Genomic DNA, 19,816 nt, shown 5'->3' on the forward strand with positions numbered 1-19,816 from the left:
AAAAGCAGGTGCATACTAAAGGCCTTAAATCAGCATTTAAATTAGAAGGCAATCCAGAGATAGAAGGATGTATTATATTGTCGTTACAGACTTGTGTTTGTCGGCTAAGAAATAGTCAAATTAAATAGTAATCTACATTCTAGGAGACTCGGGGCTGAATCATATCTTTTCATGTTGGATCATTATAAAGGAAACTAAAGAGAAAAAAATGCTTTATGATTTAAATGTTGAAGAGCAGTATGTTGTCTAATGCATATTGCAATATGACTGACTTAAATACAAGTATTTGAACTGATAGAATATTTGGAGTTTCAGCTTACCAGAAACTCTTTATTAGATGATCAAAATGTTTTAAAATACATGAGGAAGGAACTGCATGAATTGTAGAGTTATGATGTAATTCTGCAATGTTGATAGTTCTGTATTTTTACAGGACAATTTGCTTTGTAAGTGTGCACCTTCTATGCGCTCCCCCCTTCCCCCACCACCACAGCCCCTCCACCTTCCTGCCTCCTCCTCCCTCCCCATTGTATGTTTCTTATGAGATGTTTGTGGCACATGATAAATTCCCAAAACATCCAGTTTTGATAAGGAGCCAGACAGCACTTGGCCCTGACCCATGCATATTGCTGCTGTAAGTGGCGATTTCACAGAAGTTAACCTGGACGTGCTGACGAAGCTTCTGCCAATTTGAGCTTTGAGTTTTCACAGGGAACGGTCACTTCACACCTCCCCCCTACCCCCACACCCCCCGCCCACTCTGCCTCCCCACCCGCCAACACCCCATTGCTGAATTGTTGATAAATAGGTGCATCGGGAGAAAACGTGTCAGTTGCTCTTCTCATCAGATGAGGTCTGACAGAGCTCTCGGTGCATGGGAAAGAGGCAGCTAGGTGAAACTAATGCCATAGATGTTTGATTCATCAGGGGTTTATTGTTAACAGAGCTGTCTGATTGTAAAGGCTCAGTCAAGCAAAAGAGTGCAGAGTAATCAGTCGGATTTATAGTTTGCCTGACTAAAAAAAAGAGAATCACCGTAAACCCCTGGATTTAACAGAAAGAGGAAAAAAAACCCCTTGGGCAGCCCCTAACCTGGTGCCTGCCATATAAGGTCATGGGACATGAAGGGTTTCCTGTCAGGTGATGGGAGATATAGGAGGATTATGGCCATATGGCATGGCCTATCATACCTTCTGACTTAATATAACAAAGCCAAGCTTTGTATTTAGCATTTGACTGACATCATCAATTTTTTTTTTCAGTTTGGTCACCTCCGGTGACAGGAAAAAAATAGACAAGGGATGATAACACATGCAGTAGCACTGAGATGCTTCAAAGCTGCTTTTGTGTTCAAAAATTCTCATAGAATCTGGCGTTCCCCCCTTCCCCATCCCCCAGCAACTGTCAGCCTCTTGTTTTCAGTTTGTACCTTGCAAATTAGTGATGGCCACATTCAGAACCAGATGTATATTCCGAGAGAATGAGCGGTAAGCTGTTGTACTTTAAGCCTAATGGGAAGTTTTATATGCAAGGGCCTTGAACTGATTAGTATAATTCCCTCTTTAATACAGCTGTCCCTCCAGATTAAAGTAAACCAAATGTTGCAATCAGAGATTAGTGTACCTTGCCAGTTATTAACGTCCTCGGTTGCTCAGTGAGCACGTTAGACTTCAATAGCATCACATATTTATTCACCAGTTCCACACTGTAACCTGAACTTCTGCACCTGTCAAAGCATTCCAGTGGTGAGTGTGTACATGTTAGACAGAGAGGGTGGGAGCTGCCCTAGAAATGGAGAAGTTTTATACCTGGAGCACCTGTTTTATTTTGTCACTCTCAAGGATTGATATAACTATATGCAATCTGCCAGGCCATAAGATTTCATTTGTTCTTAAGTCCCTGGCAAACTTACAGTTCTTTGTGTGAGTGTATGCTTGTGTGGCAGTCTAAAGGACGGCCTTTATCCCTGCTGAATATTTGAACATTAAGCAGGGATGAAGTACTCCTCTCATGGTCCAAAACAGTTGTATAGGATACAGTGCCAGGTTTTGAAGACCACACGGGTAGGGGTGGGGGCTTCTCAGTGTAATCTTTCTTAACCGTTGTACAAGCTTCAGCCTTTCTGATTTTAAATAAGAATCCATCTGTGGAGACATTGTTGACAAGGAGAAGGGGTATTTGCCTGTGCCTGCAATTTTTGGAAGGATTATGCATTTTACCTGTCTCCTGGTGATACGAGTGGACAGCAAGGGGATTTTGCTTGTCATGAGATCTCAGGGCAGCTGAATGAAGTGACTGTCTGTCCTGCTTTTTCCTGTTAGGATGCTGACACGTGGAGCATTGATGAACTCAGCACAATGTTGAATAGGAGCATTTTGGCAGTGCAGACACCAGGGCTAAGCTGCAGGTCAGAGATAACGCCAGCACAGAGTGCCTCAAACAGCACTAACTACATGCTTTCTTCCCCCCTAAGTGCAGGAAATGGCTAATGTCAAATAAGCTTCATTTTCAGGTTTTTTTTCATTTTTTCTGTTAAAAATAGGAATTTGATAGATTGACCCTTTCGTCTCCCTTGCTGTTCCCCACTGTCTCCCCCACTAACGTTCCCACCCCCACTGCTTTATCTCCCCCTCAACACGCAAAGAACTGCAGCCTCTTTTTTTACCTCAGTAATTTCACAGGAAGTTTGAGTTTATCTCAGCAAGGAAGTGATAGGGTGACACATTATTTCTCAGTAGAAAGCAGAAGGATGTGTCTGTCCTACTGAATACATGCAAGCTTCTTTTGAGAATGTGCCCCATTCTGCTTTCCTTCTCTCATCCCCTTAAGTTTGAAGCTCAAGTCTTTACGGAAGGCAACTAGTACAAGGTTAGTTTTGGCAGTGAGTAGCACAGGAAGGAAGTATTAGAAGGATAAGATAATGGAACAAAATAAGCTAAGTGAAAACTATGGAGAAAGAGTCGCATGTCACTTTGCAAGCTAAATTAAAACACTAGGCATTGTACCTTTTTAGGAAGATTTTGGTGGACAAAAAACTAATGGTGCCTCGGCAAAAAACAGTGGCAACTAAATGTAGCTCAGGATGGTTGTAGAGTTCTAGATCCAAGCACTCAAACAGACCGAGATTTCTTCATAATATCGGCCTGCCTAAGGGTCTTGTTGTTGAAGACTTCCTGTTAGTTTTGAGTCACTCTTTGATTGATAAATTTACTCAGGCTTACTCCTCAGAGAGGAAAGAAAACAGCTGCTTAAATCAAGGGGAAAAAAAAATTCCAGAAAAGGACTCAAGGATCCCCTGACATAAAAAGAAACCCAAAATATGAGTCATGCCACAAAAATAGCAGTGCATAGTGCAGAATGTTTCAAACATGTGATGCTCTTCCTCCTTTTCCCATCTAAACTGGTTGCTCGTAACCTCAGCTGGATCCTGATAAACATGCAACTGGTTTTCCAGGAAGACTTTTACTGCTGCGATCAGAATGAAACGCTTGGCACAGGTTCAGGCCAAGCTGGACCTAATAAAGGAGCAATTTTCAGTATTTGTACCTCATTCAATTGTTTATTTTAAAGCTGCATTTTGTGTTTCAGCAATAAGACAAATCCTCTCTTGCTATTGTCCAGAAGAGACAATGGTTATGATTGGGACTTTGTGGGCTGACTGCCAGTGAGGACTAATTTCTGCCTGTTACCACCACCTGTCATGACTACTGAACCTTTGTTACCAAGTTTTCCCCTTTGTTACTTCTTATCTGACAACCCAGGCTCAGTGGCGCTCATCTAGGAGTTAAAAGGTCATCACCAGAGGTGAGCACAGAATCTCGTCTGACGCGTCAGTACATAACTGGGGAGTTTTTCACTCTTGAAGGTGCTTTCTTTCTGAACTGAGTGAAATCATCTTCCATCTTTGGATGGGTGTAAAAAAAATCCAAGATGCTACCCAAAGAGGTTGGCTTGTATGTTAATTATTCCTCAACCGACAAAGCTAAATATAGGTTATTTCGCCATTCATGCCATTGCTCTATGTATGGTCTTGTTGTGTACAAATGAACTGCTCCATTCCCCTGCATTAGAAAAGTGACTAGATTTACTTTCACATGTAATTCATTGGCTTTGTGGAACTACTGGAGGTTATGAAGAGTGTTATGCAACAACAACATCTCAACAGCTTGTATTTATATAGCCAGTTTAAGGTATTGAAATGTCTTAGTGTTCCACAGACTCAAAGCTTCACAGGAACACTTTAAAGTTTGACTCTAAATCACCTAGGGCAGAAAGCTAAAATCATAGTTTTTAAGAAGTGCTTTAAATAAGGGTAGAAAGAGCGACACGCACAGACAGAATAAGCAGGAAACCTGAGAGATGAGGGACCAGGCAGCTGAAGGAACAGCACCAATGGTGGAGTGATTAAAATTGACAATGTTCAAGATCCCACAATTGGAGAGTTGTTGGACTGGAGGAAATCACAGGTATAGGGAGGGGTCAGGTCATGGAAAGATTCGAAAGCAAGCATGGGGATTTTAAATTAAACTGGGAGCTAAAGTATGTCAGTAAGCACAGGGAAATAGGACTTGGTATGAGTTGGAACACAAGCAATTGAGTATCAGATGGCCTTTAATTTACAATGGGCGGAATATGGAAGGATAGCCAGGAATGTATTGGAATAGACAATTGTAAAGCTAATAAAAGAATTGATAAAGATTTCAGCATCAGTTGTGTTGGGGCAGGGCTGGAATTGGGTGATGTTACTGATGTGAAAAAATGTGGTCTTTGGATGTGGATTTGTAGTGGAAGCTAACCATCAAGTCAAATATGACATGTGGATAATGAATTATGTGGATCAGTTTCAGACGTTTTCCAGGGACAGTGATGGAGTCAATAAACAGTATTATGATTTGGGGAGGAGTGGCCATGGCTCCGCCTCCCTCCACCCCCATTTTGTTTATCCTCTTCTTGGTAAATTGTGACACGTAAGTGTGAGTCAAACAAGTGATGTGAATATGTTGATACTTCTTTGAGTTTCAGTGCATCCTGATTAAAATGGTTAATCTAAGGCATTTCCTACTTTCAATGTCTGTGCTCATAATGTGATCACAGCAAACATTCGAGGTTAAGAGTGTCCTTCATCAAACCATCTTTAGCCCATAAAATTGCAGCTATTAAAGTAAAATGATGAGACATGAATACTTTCACTTTGGTCATAGGGAATGGAGTTTGTAATGAACACAGTGGGTGGGAAAGTAATACAGCATTTTAAACCAAAAGAGCAGCCAGGTTTGTGTTGGTGAGTCAGGTGAAAGTTTAATGTTATTATAAGGCTGCAAATCTCTTGGTGAAATTTTACATGTTAATAAACAAAAGATGGCCAGGTTTCCCAAAACATAAGCTAAACTGAAGTGTGGACTGACAGATTCAGGTGCTCAGTACCATTTCTCTTCCTTTCTGGATCCTGTGTGTCTGCTACGACAAACACCACCCAACAGTAATCAGGAAATTCTAATCCAACCTTCCTAATGAGGGTCCACTACCGACAGGCCACCAATAAATGTCCCTTTATGTCGTTGAGGTCTCTCAATGTTCCCCAATATCAGAGGCCTTTGAATCCACATTCAGCCATTAACACCACCCCCACCTCCAGGGGCTTCTGGTCCCTCAACCACACCTCTGGAATAAGCCCAGGATTCAAACCTAAATCAAGTTTGCTTTGATGTGAGGAGCCATTGGGTGACATTATACGTTCTACAAGGGGCCATGATAGTGTTCTTAAGTCTGTGTCAGAAGGCCTGGGTTCAAGTCCCACCTGCTGCAGGGGTATATTATCACACATACGTTCAGGATGATTAAAATGATCAACAGTCCATGATGGAGCCAGGAGGTGCTCCACTGACCACCTCTATCCTAATTTTGAATCTTAGAAATAGGATATGCTGATGGTTTTCCTGATATACAGAGGGAACCTCCCTAAGGATGTATTGCCTCCTTTCTGCTTGCCAGCTGTCCATGCAGCAAAAGCAGATCAAAGAATTCCAGTGGATCCAGAATGAAGACCTTAAGTGGTAGTTGATTGACCACTTAATGGTCTCAACAGGTCTAAGGTAAGGATAAGAGTACAAAAGCCTCAGAGAAAGCATTGGTGAAGCTGCATCCTACACATTACACCAGCTTAAATACTGACACCCTGGTGGCAACATTAGCCTTTGGGAGTGTGTGACCATAATCTGATGGGCACTAGCTCAGTAGTAGCTGGCCCAGGAAGAAAAGCCCGAGGCACCCAACACAGGAGGACAATAGAAAACAGGCACATGCTCAGAGTCAGGCATGAGAAACCAGTGGTGTCAGCTATCAGGCTTTGACCAAATGCGCAAGTACGAACAGGAGTGGTTGACTGACATTTTGGATGCAAATGTAGCTTCATTGCCCAGAAGATGCAGGAATGTAGTAATCATGCAACAGTCTGGCTGCCTCCATGGGCAGGTCCTGTATCCTCAGGGTCAGCTGGAGGGGTGCACACTTCTGCACTTCATCACTCTAGCCACTGGGGGATTGAGGGTGTGGCATTGGGGGAAGGCAGAACCTGGTGCACACTCCAGGTGCCCTTTCCTCACAAGGAGACAGGGCATTTCTGTTAGGAGCAACTGTACACAGCCCCCTCAGAATTCTCCACTCAGGAAACTTCAGATATGGCAGGGCCGTCCATCTCCATCCTGCTTCCCCTTCTGCTTGACCCTTCAAACCAAGGAGTGTCAACATGCCTCTGGCAAAATTCCCTTGGAATGTCTGGCCCATCCAGAAACAAGCGGCCCTGGATTACTCGACAAAATCTCCTAATCCCCAATGGGATTTACTGCCAAACAGGCTCCCCCCTCCAAGATGTGGAAATAGAAAGTCTATTGTGACATAATGGGAGGGGGAAGAAGAAGAAGATTTATTGATGACACTTTTGTGCCATTGGTGACAATGTACTAGCTCTGATCCTGTGCACCTTAAGGGCAGAGCGGCAGATGTGATCTATATGGACTTCAGTAAGGTGTCCAACAAGGTTCCCCATGGGAGACTGGTTAGCAAGGTTAGATCTCACAGAATACAGGGAGAACAAGCCATTTGTATACAGAACTGGTTCAAAGGTAGAAGACAGAGGGTGGTGGTGAAGGGTTGTTTTCCAGACTGGAGATCTGTGACCAGTGGAGTGCCACAAGGATCGGTGCTAGGTCCTCGACTTTTTGTCATTTACATAAATGATTTGGATGCGAGCATAAGAGGTATAGTTAGTAAGTTTGCAGATGACACCAAAATTGAAGATGTAGTGGACAGCAAGGAAGGTTATCTAAAATTACAACAGGATCTTGATCAGATGGGCCAATGGGCTGAGAAGTAGCAGATGGAGTTTAATTCAGATAAATGTGGTGCTGCATATTTGGGAAAGCAAATCTTAGTAGGACTTATATACTTAATGGTAAGGTCCTAGGGAGTGTTGCTGAACAAAGAAACCTTGGAGTGCAGGTTCGTAGCTCCTTGAAAGTGGAGTGGCAGGTAGATGGGATAGTGAAGAAGGCATTTGGTATGCTTTCCTTTATTGGTCTGAGTATTGAGTACAGGAGTTGGAAGGTCATGTTGCGGCTGTACAGGACATTGGTTAGGCCACTGTTAGAATATTGCATGCAATTCTGGTCTCCTTCCAATTGGAAAGATGTTTTTTAGATTACTAGATTTAGATTATATTACTTACAGTGTGTAAACAGGCCCTTCGGCACAACAAGTCCACACCGCCCCGCCGAAGCGCAACCCACCCATACCCCTACATTTACCCCTTACCTAACACTACGGGCAATTTAGCATGGCCAATTCACCTGACCTGCACATCTTTGTGATTGTGGGAGGAAACCGGAGCACCCGGAGGAAACCCACGCAGACACGGGGAGAATGTGCAAACTCCACACAGTCAGTCGCCTGAGGCGGGAATTGAACCCGGGTCTCTGGCGCTGTGAGGCAGCAGTGCTAACCACTGTGCCACCGTGCCGCCCACAAGTTGTGAAACTTGAAAGGGTTCAGAAAAGATTTACAAGGATGTTGCCAGGGTTGGAGGATTTGAGCTATAGGGAGAGGCTGAACAGGCTGGGGCTGTTATCCCTGGAGCGTCGGAGGCTGAGGGGTGACCTTATTGAGGTTTACAAAGTTATGAGGGGCATGGATAGGATAAATAGACAAAGTCTTTTCCCTGTGGTGGGGCAGTCCAGAACTAGAGGTCATAGGTTTAAGGTGTGAGGGAAAAGATATAAAAGAGACCTAAGGGGCAACGTTTTCACGCAGAGGGTGGTACATTTATGGAATGAGCTGCCAGAGGAAGTGGTGGAGGCTGGTACAATTGTAGCATTTAAAAGGCATTTGGATGGGTATATGAATAAGAAGTGTTTGGAGGTATATGGGCCGGGTGCTGGCAGGTGCGACTAGATTGGGTTGGGGTTCTGGCTGGCATGGATGGGTTGGACCAAAGCGTCTGATTCCATGCTGTACATCTCTATGACTCTATTACTCTTGCTCTCTCTCTCTGTAGCCCCAAATGTTGCAAAATAAAACATAGTTTCGTGGTCACATATGAGATTCCATGGATGGAGGTTTGTTCTGAGGGTCTGCTGTGTCATCTGGAAGCAAGAGGAACTAGCCGTACACAGGACTATGGGTCTGTGACTGCTGACTTGTTGCACAACACCCGAAGGTTTTGCAGCCTCTGTGTCCAACCATGTAGGAGTGAATGATTTTTACATCTAGCTCTGTGGCAGGGAGGTGGAGGAAGTGGGGGCATTGAATACATCAAGATAGCCAGGGAATAGGTCTCCTGCAGGTCTGTGTCCTGTGGGTCAGGCTACAATGTTCTTCCTCTTTAAAGGCCCCAACCTTGATGAGTCCAGCAGTCCCCTCATTCACAGGTCACTTCACTTACCCCAGTCACGCTGGTGTGGGCACAGCTATTTTCTTTCCAAGTGTGCATTTTGATTTTCAACGTTATGGAAGGTGACAGTGATCACCTCCTCTGAGGCTTGTGGCCTTTGTCTCAAGGTGTCATTGGGCCACCAAACATCCACATCCTCTTCCTTCTCACCCTTCCCATAAATCTTGTAGACTCTGCACCTCGGGGCCCCTCCTAACCCATCTATATTGTATGTGCAATTGCCCTTTCTCATTAAGCTTTGCATCTCCACCCCTTCTAAACACACACACACACATACACACACACACGTACACATATATCACCCCCACCCTCCCTCATTTGGACAAACCTTTTTCCCAGACCAACCGCTTACAGATTCTGTTGGATCCCTTCACAATTGTTGGCCTCTCTTCCTCCATGTATGCAACTTCCAGTTCCTCAGAATAACTTGTTGCGTCACATTTCTGCAGTAGCAGCTACCCCTTCTTAAAGATTTTTTCATCTTGAATGACGTGGGCATAGCTGCCTGTCCCTTGTTGTCCTTGAGAAGGTTGTGGTGAGCTGCCTTCTTTAATCGCTGTCGTCCACCTGCTGTGGGTTGACCCACAATGTCATCAGGGGGGGAATTCTAGGTTTTTTACCCAGCGACACTGAAGGAACAGTGATATATTTCCAGGCTTGGAGGGGAACTTGAAGGTGGTGGTGTTCCCATGGATCTGCTGCCCTTGTCCTTCTAGATAGAAGTGGTCCTGCACCAAACTCCTGCAGAGATGTCCTGAGATGACTGCCTTCCATCAACCAGGGCCATCTTCTTATGTGTCAGGGTTCTAACTATGAGAGAATTTGCTCTCCCCACTTCCCGATACCCACTGATTCCAGTTTTGCTAGGGCTCCTTGATGCCACACTCGTTTGAATGCAGCTTTGATGTCAAGGGCTGTCACTCTTAACTCACCTTTGGAATTCAGCTCTTTTGTCCATGTTTGAACTAAGGCTGTAATGAGGTCAGGAGCTCAGTGGCCATGGTGGAACCCAAACTGGGATCCCTTGCTCTTGTTGAAACTTTATTGCTGGAACAGCACAGCAGGTCAGGCAGCATCCAGGGAACAGGAGATTCGACGTTTCGGGCACAGGCCCTTCTTCAGGAATGAGCAGAGAGTGTTCAGCAGGAGAAGATAAAAGGTAGGGAGGAGGGACTTGGAGGAGGGGAGTTGGAAATGTGATAGGTAGAAAGAGGTCAAGGTGAGGGTGATAGGTCGGAGTAGGGTGGAGGCGGAGAGGTCAAGAAGAAGACTGCAGGTCAGGAAGGCGGTGCCGGGCTGGAGGGATCCGGCTGAGACAAGGTGGGGGGAGGGGGGATGAAGAAACTGGTGAAGTCCAAGTTCATCCCCTGCGGTTGGAGGGTTCCCAGTCGGAAGATAAGACGCTCCTCCTCCGACCGTCGGGTTGTTGTGGTTTGGCGGTGGATGAGTCCAATGACCTGCATATCCTCGGTGGAGTGGGAGGGGGAGTTGAAATGCTGTGCCACAGGTTGGTTGGGTTGGTTCGTCCGGGTGGCCCAGAGGTGCTCTCTGAATCGCTCCGCAAGTAGGCGGCCTGTCTCCCCAATATAGAGGAGGCCACACCGGCTGCAGCGGATGCAGTAGATGATGTGGGTGGAGGTGCAGGTGAATCTGTGGCGGATATGGAAGTTTCCCTTGGGGCCTTGGAGAGAAATGAGGGGGGAGGTGTGGGCGCAAGTGTTGCACCTCCTGCGGTTGCAAGGGAAGGTGCCGGGAGTGGTGGTTGGGTCGGTGGGGGGTGTGGATCTGACAAGGGAGTCGCGGAGGGAGTGGTCTCTACGGAAAGCTGATAGGGGAGGGGAGGGAAATATATCCTTGGTGCTGGGGTCTGTTTGGAGGTGGCGGAAGTGACGGCGGATGATGCGCTGTACATGGAGATTGGTGGGGTGGTAGGTGAGGACCAGTGGGGTTCTGTCCTGGTGGCGGTTGGAGGGGCGGGGCTCAAGGGCGGAGGAGCGGGAAGTGGAGGAGATGCGGTGGAGGGCACCGTCGACCACGTCGGGGGGGAAATTGCGGTCCTTGAAGAAGGAGGCCATCTGTGTTGTACGTATTTTGAACTGGTCCTCCTGGGAGCAGATGCGGCGGAGACGAAGGAATTGGGAGAATGGGATGGCGTTTTTACAGGGGGCAGGATGGGAGGAGGTGTAGTCCAGGTAGCTGTGGGAGTCGGTAGGTTTGTAGTAGATGTCCGTGTTGATTCGGTCGCCTGAGATAGAAACAGAAAGGTCTAGGAAGGGGAGGGAGGAGTCCGAGACTGTCCAGGTGAATTTGAGGTCGGGGTGGAAGGTCCCTTGCTCTTGTTTCAACCAATATTTCCCTTATTTTCTGAGAATGGATCAGGCAGACTGCTCATAGTCTTCCTCCACCAACTTTCAAACTAGACAGCCCTAAATGAGGTGCCCAGATCCCTGACTAACCCTGTCCACCTTTCCGACTGCATTAGCCCTCTGTCCCTCATTGGCCACTCTGGAATGTGTTTTGCCAACTGCCACATTAAGAACAAACTGAGGACTAAAGATTCATTCCATGTGGTTGACAAGACTTTTTCACCATTATGGTTGCTTGCTGCAAAACGGTTTTCCCTTTTCTAGACACACCCACAGAAGACTAGGCCAGTATCACTGTTGCCCAGGAGATAATCGAGGTGCATGTTGCTGATAACCAGTTAAAGTTTTAAAAACTAAATCTTCATATGCACATGTGTAAAGCAAGCTCAAGCTGAAATTCACCCTCTCAAAATATGCAGCTCGAGCAGCAACCCTTCCCCCAAGTCGCCCACTTCCACCCCCAAAATATATGCATTTTTTTGTAAAGGGCACATTTACACACCAGATGCTGAGGGGAAGTGATGCAGCTTGCTTTGAAACAATAGTTGCAATTTGATCAGTTTGTTGTTTGTAAAGTTAATCGAAACAAGAGGAAATGATACCTTTGGAATTCCAAAGCTATCTGGACTTGCGTTCCTTGCGGACAGATTAAATACCTTAAATGAAAATCAATGTGAAAAAACAGCCTTGCACCAATTTCAATTAGAACGTGTAACTATCATTACAGGCTTAGTTTGAGGGGATAGGGATTCATATAGCAAGGTAAGACGTGTGCCCCCACTTCAAAAGGCAGATGCCATTTATCTTATAAATATTAATGGAGTAGAGTTCAAATACTGGGGCAAACACTCACTTTCTACTTATAAAGTCACAACTGACATAACTAGCAATGCCACAATATTAGACAATGGATAGAATGGCCTCATTTTGAAAGTGTTAAAGAGATAGAATTCCTCCAATCTCCCACCAGGACCTTGTTGGACACGGTACAGAAACTTTGATTTTTTTTTACCAATCTTTCAATAAAATGCTAGATAAGAAGAAACTCTGCAGAAAACCCACAGCATAAGTCTTTTGTGAAATGACTGATTATTCAACCTCTGAATAATTGGAGAAATGTATACTATTTAAAACATTATGCTCAGACCAGGAAAACAATATAATGGAAGAGAATGGAACTGATTAGGTAAATTGGAATTTTATACTTTGATAGAATTAAACTTCAATCAGGTACATTATTTTCCATGGTCAACTGTATTCAAATATTCAGGCCCATTTCAATATGTACAGCATTATCTTATTATCTTCCTATCTGCAGTGCCAGATGTTGTCTGCACTAAGGAAGATTAGAATTGATAGCAGTTCCTTATCTGTAATGTTTTTCTGCCCAAAGAGAGTCAGCTACTTGGACACAAATATCACCTTGCTTATTTTTTCAGGGCTGCTACTTTCTGTCAATTGTCAGCATTTTTTTTTTGCTAACATTTCTTCAAACATCCATGAGATACATTGATGTTTTCCTGTGATGTTGGCAGCGATGTCAGTGGGACTGGACAAATGATGCCTGCAGTACAAATGGCAGGCAAGCAAACAAATTGACTGAACATTCAAATTATTTTAGCCTCTCTGTCCTATTCCTAGCCTGACCTCTGCCACTGTTAACAATGATGTCTGGATTCTGGCTTCCTTTAAAAATGTTCTGTGTGACAGAGGCCTGTCGAGCAGACAAAAATGCTGTCATCTTTCGTATGACCTGCAAATTTTACTGTGTTAAGCTGGAAAACTATACAGATTCTTTCTGTAACCTCTGAAGAAATTTGAGGACTGTGGGATTTAAATAACTTTGTCCGCTTAGTTGTTCATCTCATGGTGGCACCACAACAGGAAGTTGAATTGGCCTCAAGGTCAAAGGTAAAGCAATGGGAAGGATGTCACAAATAGTCAGATTCTTCACTCTATTCACGACTCTCTTAATTTTGCACTTTTCACCCTGAGAGGTCATTGTAACTTCCTGTTAATGATTTCATCAACAGAATGAATAGAAAATTGATAAAGCTGTAAGCGGAACTAAACCTGAAAATCCAAGTTAAGCCACTTCTGAGTTTAATTGGAAATACCACTTTGTCATTCAATTTAGCATGCATGGGATTCAATCTGGTCCATTTGCTTTGGAAAAGAAAACAATCCATTAAATGACACAAATTCAGAGACTACATGCATTGCCCAGTGGAACCCTCAGCCATAAAGATGAATAAGACCCTTAGCTTAGATTGCTGTTATCTGTTGATTGCTGATCTCAGTAGGAAATAGATAAGACCTCTATCATAGGTTTCACAGATTAGAATAAAGAAATATCAGATCCTGATCACTGCTCAACAACTCCATGCTAAATCATGGATGTATCTTTCTGCTAACTGAAACCAATTTGACAACCATTCACCAAGTTCCATTGTTAAAAGATCCACTGGGCTTCATTGTCTAGCTACTTCACCAAATCACCTCTTTGTTGTTCACTCATGCGAAGAGGGCAGTGATGGTTAGCCCAGCATTTATTGCCCAGTGAAGAGTCAACTACTTGCTGTGGCTCTGGAGTCACATGTAAGTCAGATGAGGTAAGGATGAAGGTTTCCTTCCCTAAAGGGCATTAATGAACCAGATGGGTTTTTCTGACACGTTTAGGTTTGGGTGGGATATTCTCCAGAAGATCGGTGTGGACTTGTTGGGCCGAAGGGCTTGTTTACACACTGTGTAGGGATTATAATAAAAAAGATTAAATGGCATGAAAGAATAGAGGTACAAAAGGTTGACTTAAACAGTAAACATGTTGTTAGATTTTTGTTAACAGTGATTTGACAATGTTCCTGTGAAACACCTTGTAATGCTTTATAACATTATGGAATCCCTACAGTTTGAATTGAGGCCCATCAAATCTGCACCAACCCACAAGACATAGGAGTGTAAACAAGGCCATTCGGCCCATCGAGTCCACTCCACCAAATAAACATGCCTGATGGTTGTTTCAATTCCACTTAGCCGCACTCTCCCCGTCACCCTTAATTCCTTGCAAGATTAAGAATTTATCAATTTCTGCCTTGAAGACACCCAATGTCCCAGCCTCCACTGCACTCCTTGGTGATGAATTCCACAGGCCCACTACTCTCTGTCCTTCGATGAACATTCCACCCAAACCCAGCCTGTACACTATCCCCATAATCCTGCATTTACCATTGCAAGCCCAATTAGCCTGCACTACCCTGGACATTATGGGCAATTTAGCATGTACAGCTTTGGACTGTGGGAGGAAACCAGAGAACCCAGAAGAACTCCACATTGACACAAAGAGAGTGTACAAACTCCACGCAGTCACTCAACGTTGGATTCAAACCACCTGGAATCGGTGCCACCTCATGCTCCCATGAGGAGGTTGAACAGTTCATCAAGTTCATCATCACATTCCACCCCGACCTCAGATTCACCTGGACCATCTCAGACATCTCCCTCCTCTTCCTGGACCTCTCCATCTCCATCAACGATGACCGACTCAACACTGACATCTTCTACAAACCCACCGACTCGCACAGCTATCTGGAGTACACCTCCTCCCACCCTGCCTCCTGTAAAAATGCTATCCCTTATTCCAAATCTCTCTGCCTCTGTCGCATCTGCTCCCAGGAGGACCAGTGGCACTACAGAACACACCAGATGGCCTCTTTCTTTAAAGACCACAATTTCCCCTCCCATGTGGTTGATGATGCCCTCTAGCGCACATCGTCCACTTCTCGCACCACTGCCCTTGAACCCCACTCCTCCAACTGCAACAAGGACAGAAACCCTCGGTCCTCACCTTCCACCCCACCAACCGCCATCTACATTGCATCATCCTCTGCCATTTCCACCATCTACAAACAGACCCCACCACCAGAGATATATTTCCTTTCCCACCTGTATCCACTTGCCATAAAGACCATTCCTTCTACAACTCCCTTGTCAGATCCACGACCCACACCAACTCACCCTCCCCTCCCAGCACCTACCCCTGCCATCGCAGAAATTGCAAGCCTGTGCCCACACCTACCCCCTCACCTCCATCCAAGGCCACAAAGAAGCCTTCCATATCCATCAAGGTTTCACCTGCACTTCCCTTACTGTATCCATTGCTCCCGATGCGATCTCCACTACATTGGGGAGACAGGGTGCCTACTTGCAGAGTGCTTCAGAGAACATCTCCGGGATTTCTGCACCAACCAACCCTACCACCCTACAGCCGAACACTTCAATTCCCCCTTCCACTCCGCCAAGACATACAGGTCCTGGGCCTCCTCCGTTGCCACTCCCTAACCACTGGACGCCGGGAGGAAGAACACCTCATCTTCCACCTTGGGACCCTCCAACTCATAGAGTCATAGAGATGTACAGCACAGAAACAGATCCTTCAGTCCAACTCGCCTATGCCAACCAGATATTCCAACCCAATCTAGTTCCACCTGCCAGCACCATGTCCATATCCCTCCAAATCCTTCCAATTCATATACCCATCCAAATGCCTTTTAAATGTAGCAATTGTACCAGCCTCCACCACTTCCTCTGGCAGCTCATTCCATACCCGTACCACCATCTGCGTGAAAATGTTGCCTCTTTTTTTATCTTTTCCCTCTCACCCTAAACCTATGCCCTCTAGTTCTGGACTCTCCCACCCCAGGTAAAAGACCTTGTCTATTTACCCTATCCATGCCCCTCACAATTTTATAAACCTCTATAAGGTCACCCCTCAGCCTCTCTCAGTCCAGCCCCAGCCTTTTCAACCTCTCCCTATTGCTCAAATTCACCAAACCTGGCAACATCCTTGTAAATCTTTTCTGAACCCTTTCAAGTTTTAAAACATCCTTGTGATAGAAAGAAGACCGGAATTGCATGCAATATTCCAACAGTGGTCTAACCAATATTCTGTACAGCCACAACATGACCTCCCAACTCCTGTACTCAATATTCTGACCAATAAAGGAAAGCATACCAAATGCCTTCTTCACTATCCTATTTACCTGCGACTCTACTTTCAAGGAGCTATGAACCTGCACTCCAAGGTCTCTTTGTTCAGCAATACTCCCTAGTGTCTTACAATAAAGTCTAAAAGTCCTGTTGAAGTTTGCTTTCCCAAAATGCACTCCACGGCGTCAATGTGGATTTCGCCAGTTTCCTCATTTCCCCTCCCCCCACCTTATCCCAGATCTAACCTTCCAACTCGGCACCACTCTCATGACCTGTCCTACCTGCCAATTTTCCTTCCCACCTATCCGCTCCACCCTCCTCTCTGACCTATCACCATTACTCCAACCTCATTCTACCTATCATACTTTCAGTTACCTTCCCCCCATCCTGTCCTCCTCCCTCCCTTCCATTTATCTCACCACCCCCTCGGATCACAGCCTCATTCCTGATGAAGGGCTTTTACCTGAAATGTTGACCCTCCTGCTCCTTGGATGCTTCCTGACCGGCTATGCTTTTCCAGCACCACACTCTCGACCCTTGTGTCTCTTCCCCAAAGTACTTTCTTTTGCTCAATGTACATATGAGGTGCTAGTTATAGTGCGATGATAAACCCAGTTCAATCTTAATTATTTAGAGGCACTGGTGTGTCTGTGGCATTTCTGAAGATGTTGGGACTGGAAAAAGCACTACTGGCATATGTTTTTGTGCCTAGCAAAAGGCCACAAACTGTTTTTGCTTTAACTAACCTGATATTGCTTGAGAACAAGGGGCTGCTGTGCATTGATAATGACGAAAATGCAAGATCAAGTTTTGATGCCCTTCGCAGTTCCATAGCAGAGTAGTACTCATTGTCAATGCTCACAAACAGATACCAGCCATGTGAAAACTAACTGTGCAACAGGGCTTGACAGAGTGGCACAGTTGTTAGCATTGCTGCCTCACAGCGCCAGAGACCTGGGTTCAATTCCCGCCTCTGCGTGGGTTTCCTCCGGGTGCTCCGGTTTCCTCCTACAGTCAAAAAATGTGCAGGTTAGGTGAATTGGCCTGTAGTGCAAAATTGCCTGTAGTGTTAGGTGAAGGGGTAATTGTAGGGGAATGGGTCTGGGTGGGTTGTTCTTCGAAGGGTTGGTGTGGACTTGTTGAGCCGAAGGACCTGTTTCCACACTGTAAGTAATCTAATCTTGAGGGGGACTGGAAATATAACTGAGAGAGAAGATTAAAAAGCAAAGAACTAATGTGTGAGTTCATATCCCGATAAATATAAAGAAACAATCTCTGGTCTTCCAGAAAATAGCTTGAACTTTCATGCATTGCTGTGATCCATTATTGCTTGTTTCAGGTATAATCACGGTACAACTGAACTATTAGTTACACATATATTGATTCATGTATAATTTAAGGTATAGGTATAGGATATAATCTGCTGACGTATTCGCCACATTTTACAGATATGATCTTACTAGTTGGAGAAACTGGAGCTATTGTTTCGTGTCATTTGGGGCTGATATTCAGCATCCTCTCACCACCCTCTGCAGTGAGAGACTTTCTTGGAAAGCAGGACAACATCAATTGCTTTACATTCATGATTTGCTTTGGCAAATAAGGTTAAGGAAAATCCCAAGACATTCCACGAATACATTAAGGGCAAAAGAGCAACTAGGGAGAGAATAGGGTCCCTGAAAGATCCATGAGGCTGTCTGTGTATGGAAACAGAGAACATGACTGAGATACTAAACAAATACTTTGCATCAGTATTTGCTGTAGAGAAGGAAGCTAGGGAACTTGGGGAAATAAACAGTGATGTCTTGAAAAGTGTTCTTATTACTGAAGAGGAGATGCTGAAGGTCTTCAAATGCACAAATGTAGATAAATCCCTGGGACTTGATAAGATGCATCCCAGAACTTTGTGGCAAGCTAGGGAAAGGATTGCTGACCCCTGGCTGAGATATTTGTATCATCAACAGCCAAAGTTGAGATGCCAGAAAGTCTGGAGAATGGCTAATGTATGGCATCATTTAAGAAAGATGGTAAGAAAAATCCAGGGAACTATAGACTGGTAAGCTTAGATCGCAGGATGTCTGTGTTGCAGTTGTACAGGATATTGGTGAGCTCACTTTTAGAAAACTGCATTCAGTTCTCGTCACTCTGCAATAGGAAAGATGTTGTTAAACTTACAAGGATGTTGTCAGGTTTGGAGGTTTTGAGCAATAGGGAGAGGCTGACAAAGCTGGGTCTATATTCTCTGAAGTGTCAGAGGCTGAGTGGTGACCTTAGAGGTTTATAAAATCATGAGGGGTATGGATGGGGTGATTAGCCAAGATCTTTTTCCTAGGGAAGGGAGTCCAAAACTAGGTGGCATAAGTTTAAGGTGAGAGAGGAAAGATTTAAAAGGGGCCTGAGGGGCAATGTTTTCATGCAGAGGGTAGTGTGTGTATGGAACGAACTGCCAGAGGAAGTGGTGGAGGCTGATACAATTACAACATTTAAAAGGTAAATAGGAAGTGTTTAGAGGGACATGGGCCAAATGCTGGCAAATGGGACTAGATCAGCTTGGGATATCTGGTTGGCGCAGATGAGTTGGACTGAAGCATACTCTATGAATCTATATGTTTCCATGCTATATAACTCTATGACTATGGCGATCATTTTGATCTATATCTACCATTGTAATAAAAGAAATTGCAACAGTCAATTTGCAAATTTGCCAATTTTCAAATCCAGAAACAAAGTAACCAATCTGTTTTTTTGGTGGTTGAAGAATAAATGTCAGCTGGTAATATTTCTCACACTTTTTAAACAATGCTACAGAATCTATTATGCTCACCTGAGTGAGTCTTAGTTTTGTCACTTCGAAAAGCAACACATTCAGCAGTGTGGCAGTTCCTCATTACATGCTTTCATCTCAAGGTTGGATCTTGAACTCATGGCTCTCTGATACAAAGGGTGGTGTGCCATCATTGAGTTAAACTGGCCTAATATCAGTCATGTTTGCCAAAACCAAAGCTAAACTCTCATCAAACAAGCACTTCTAGATCTTCTGAAAGTAATGGTTTTTACTTATTCTATCAAATGACTCACCTGTTCATCATCGTACGAAACCTCAAGCAGCTGTGGGATTTTTTCACCAATACTTGGAAGGCCTTGTGTGCAGCAGCTATCACCTTGATAAGCAGATATAGTCTCATCCTCATGTAAAATGCTTTCAGTCTGCAGATGGCAGGACAATGTGTCTTTCCATCATGGCCTTCCATGGAACTATGTATATCAAAGGCACATATCCTCAGATATGTAGAGAATAAACCTCTGTGGCCAATATAAACAAATAGTATCATTAGGGCAAGTTTCTAATTGTTTGTCTATTGGTACGAACAAACATTTCTTTTGTGCCTTGTATATCCACATCCAAAACTATTTGTACAGAGTAATGTTTGGCAATACAACCATGCCTACTATATGCAGAAAGGACTGAAGATGGCTGAAGCATCTTAGCAAACAGTAGTCTTTTCAAATGGTTGGTAGC

The sequence above is a fragment of the Chiloscyllium plagiosum genome, unplaced genomic scaffold (genome assembly GCF_037043375.1).
Source record: "Chiloscyllium plagiosum isolate Xiang-an unplaced genomic scaffold, Cpla_swu_hap1 HiC_scaffold_7, whole genome shotgun sequence".
Classification (NCBI taxonomy): Eukaryota; Metazoa; Chordata; class Chondrichthyes; order Orectolobiformes; family Hemiscylliidae; genus Chiloscyllium; species Chiloscyllium plagiosum.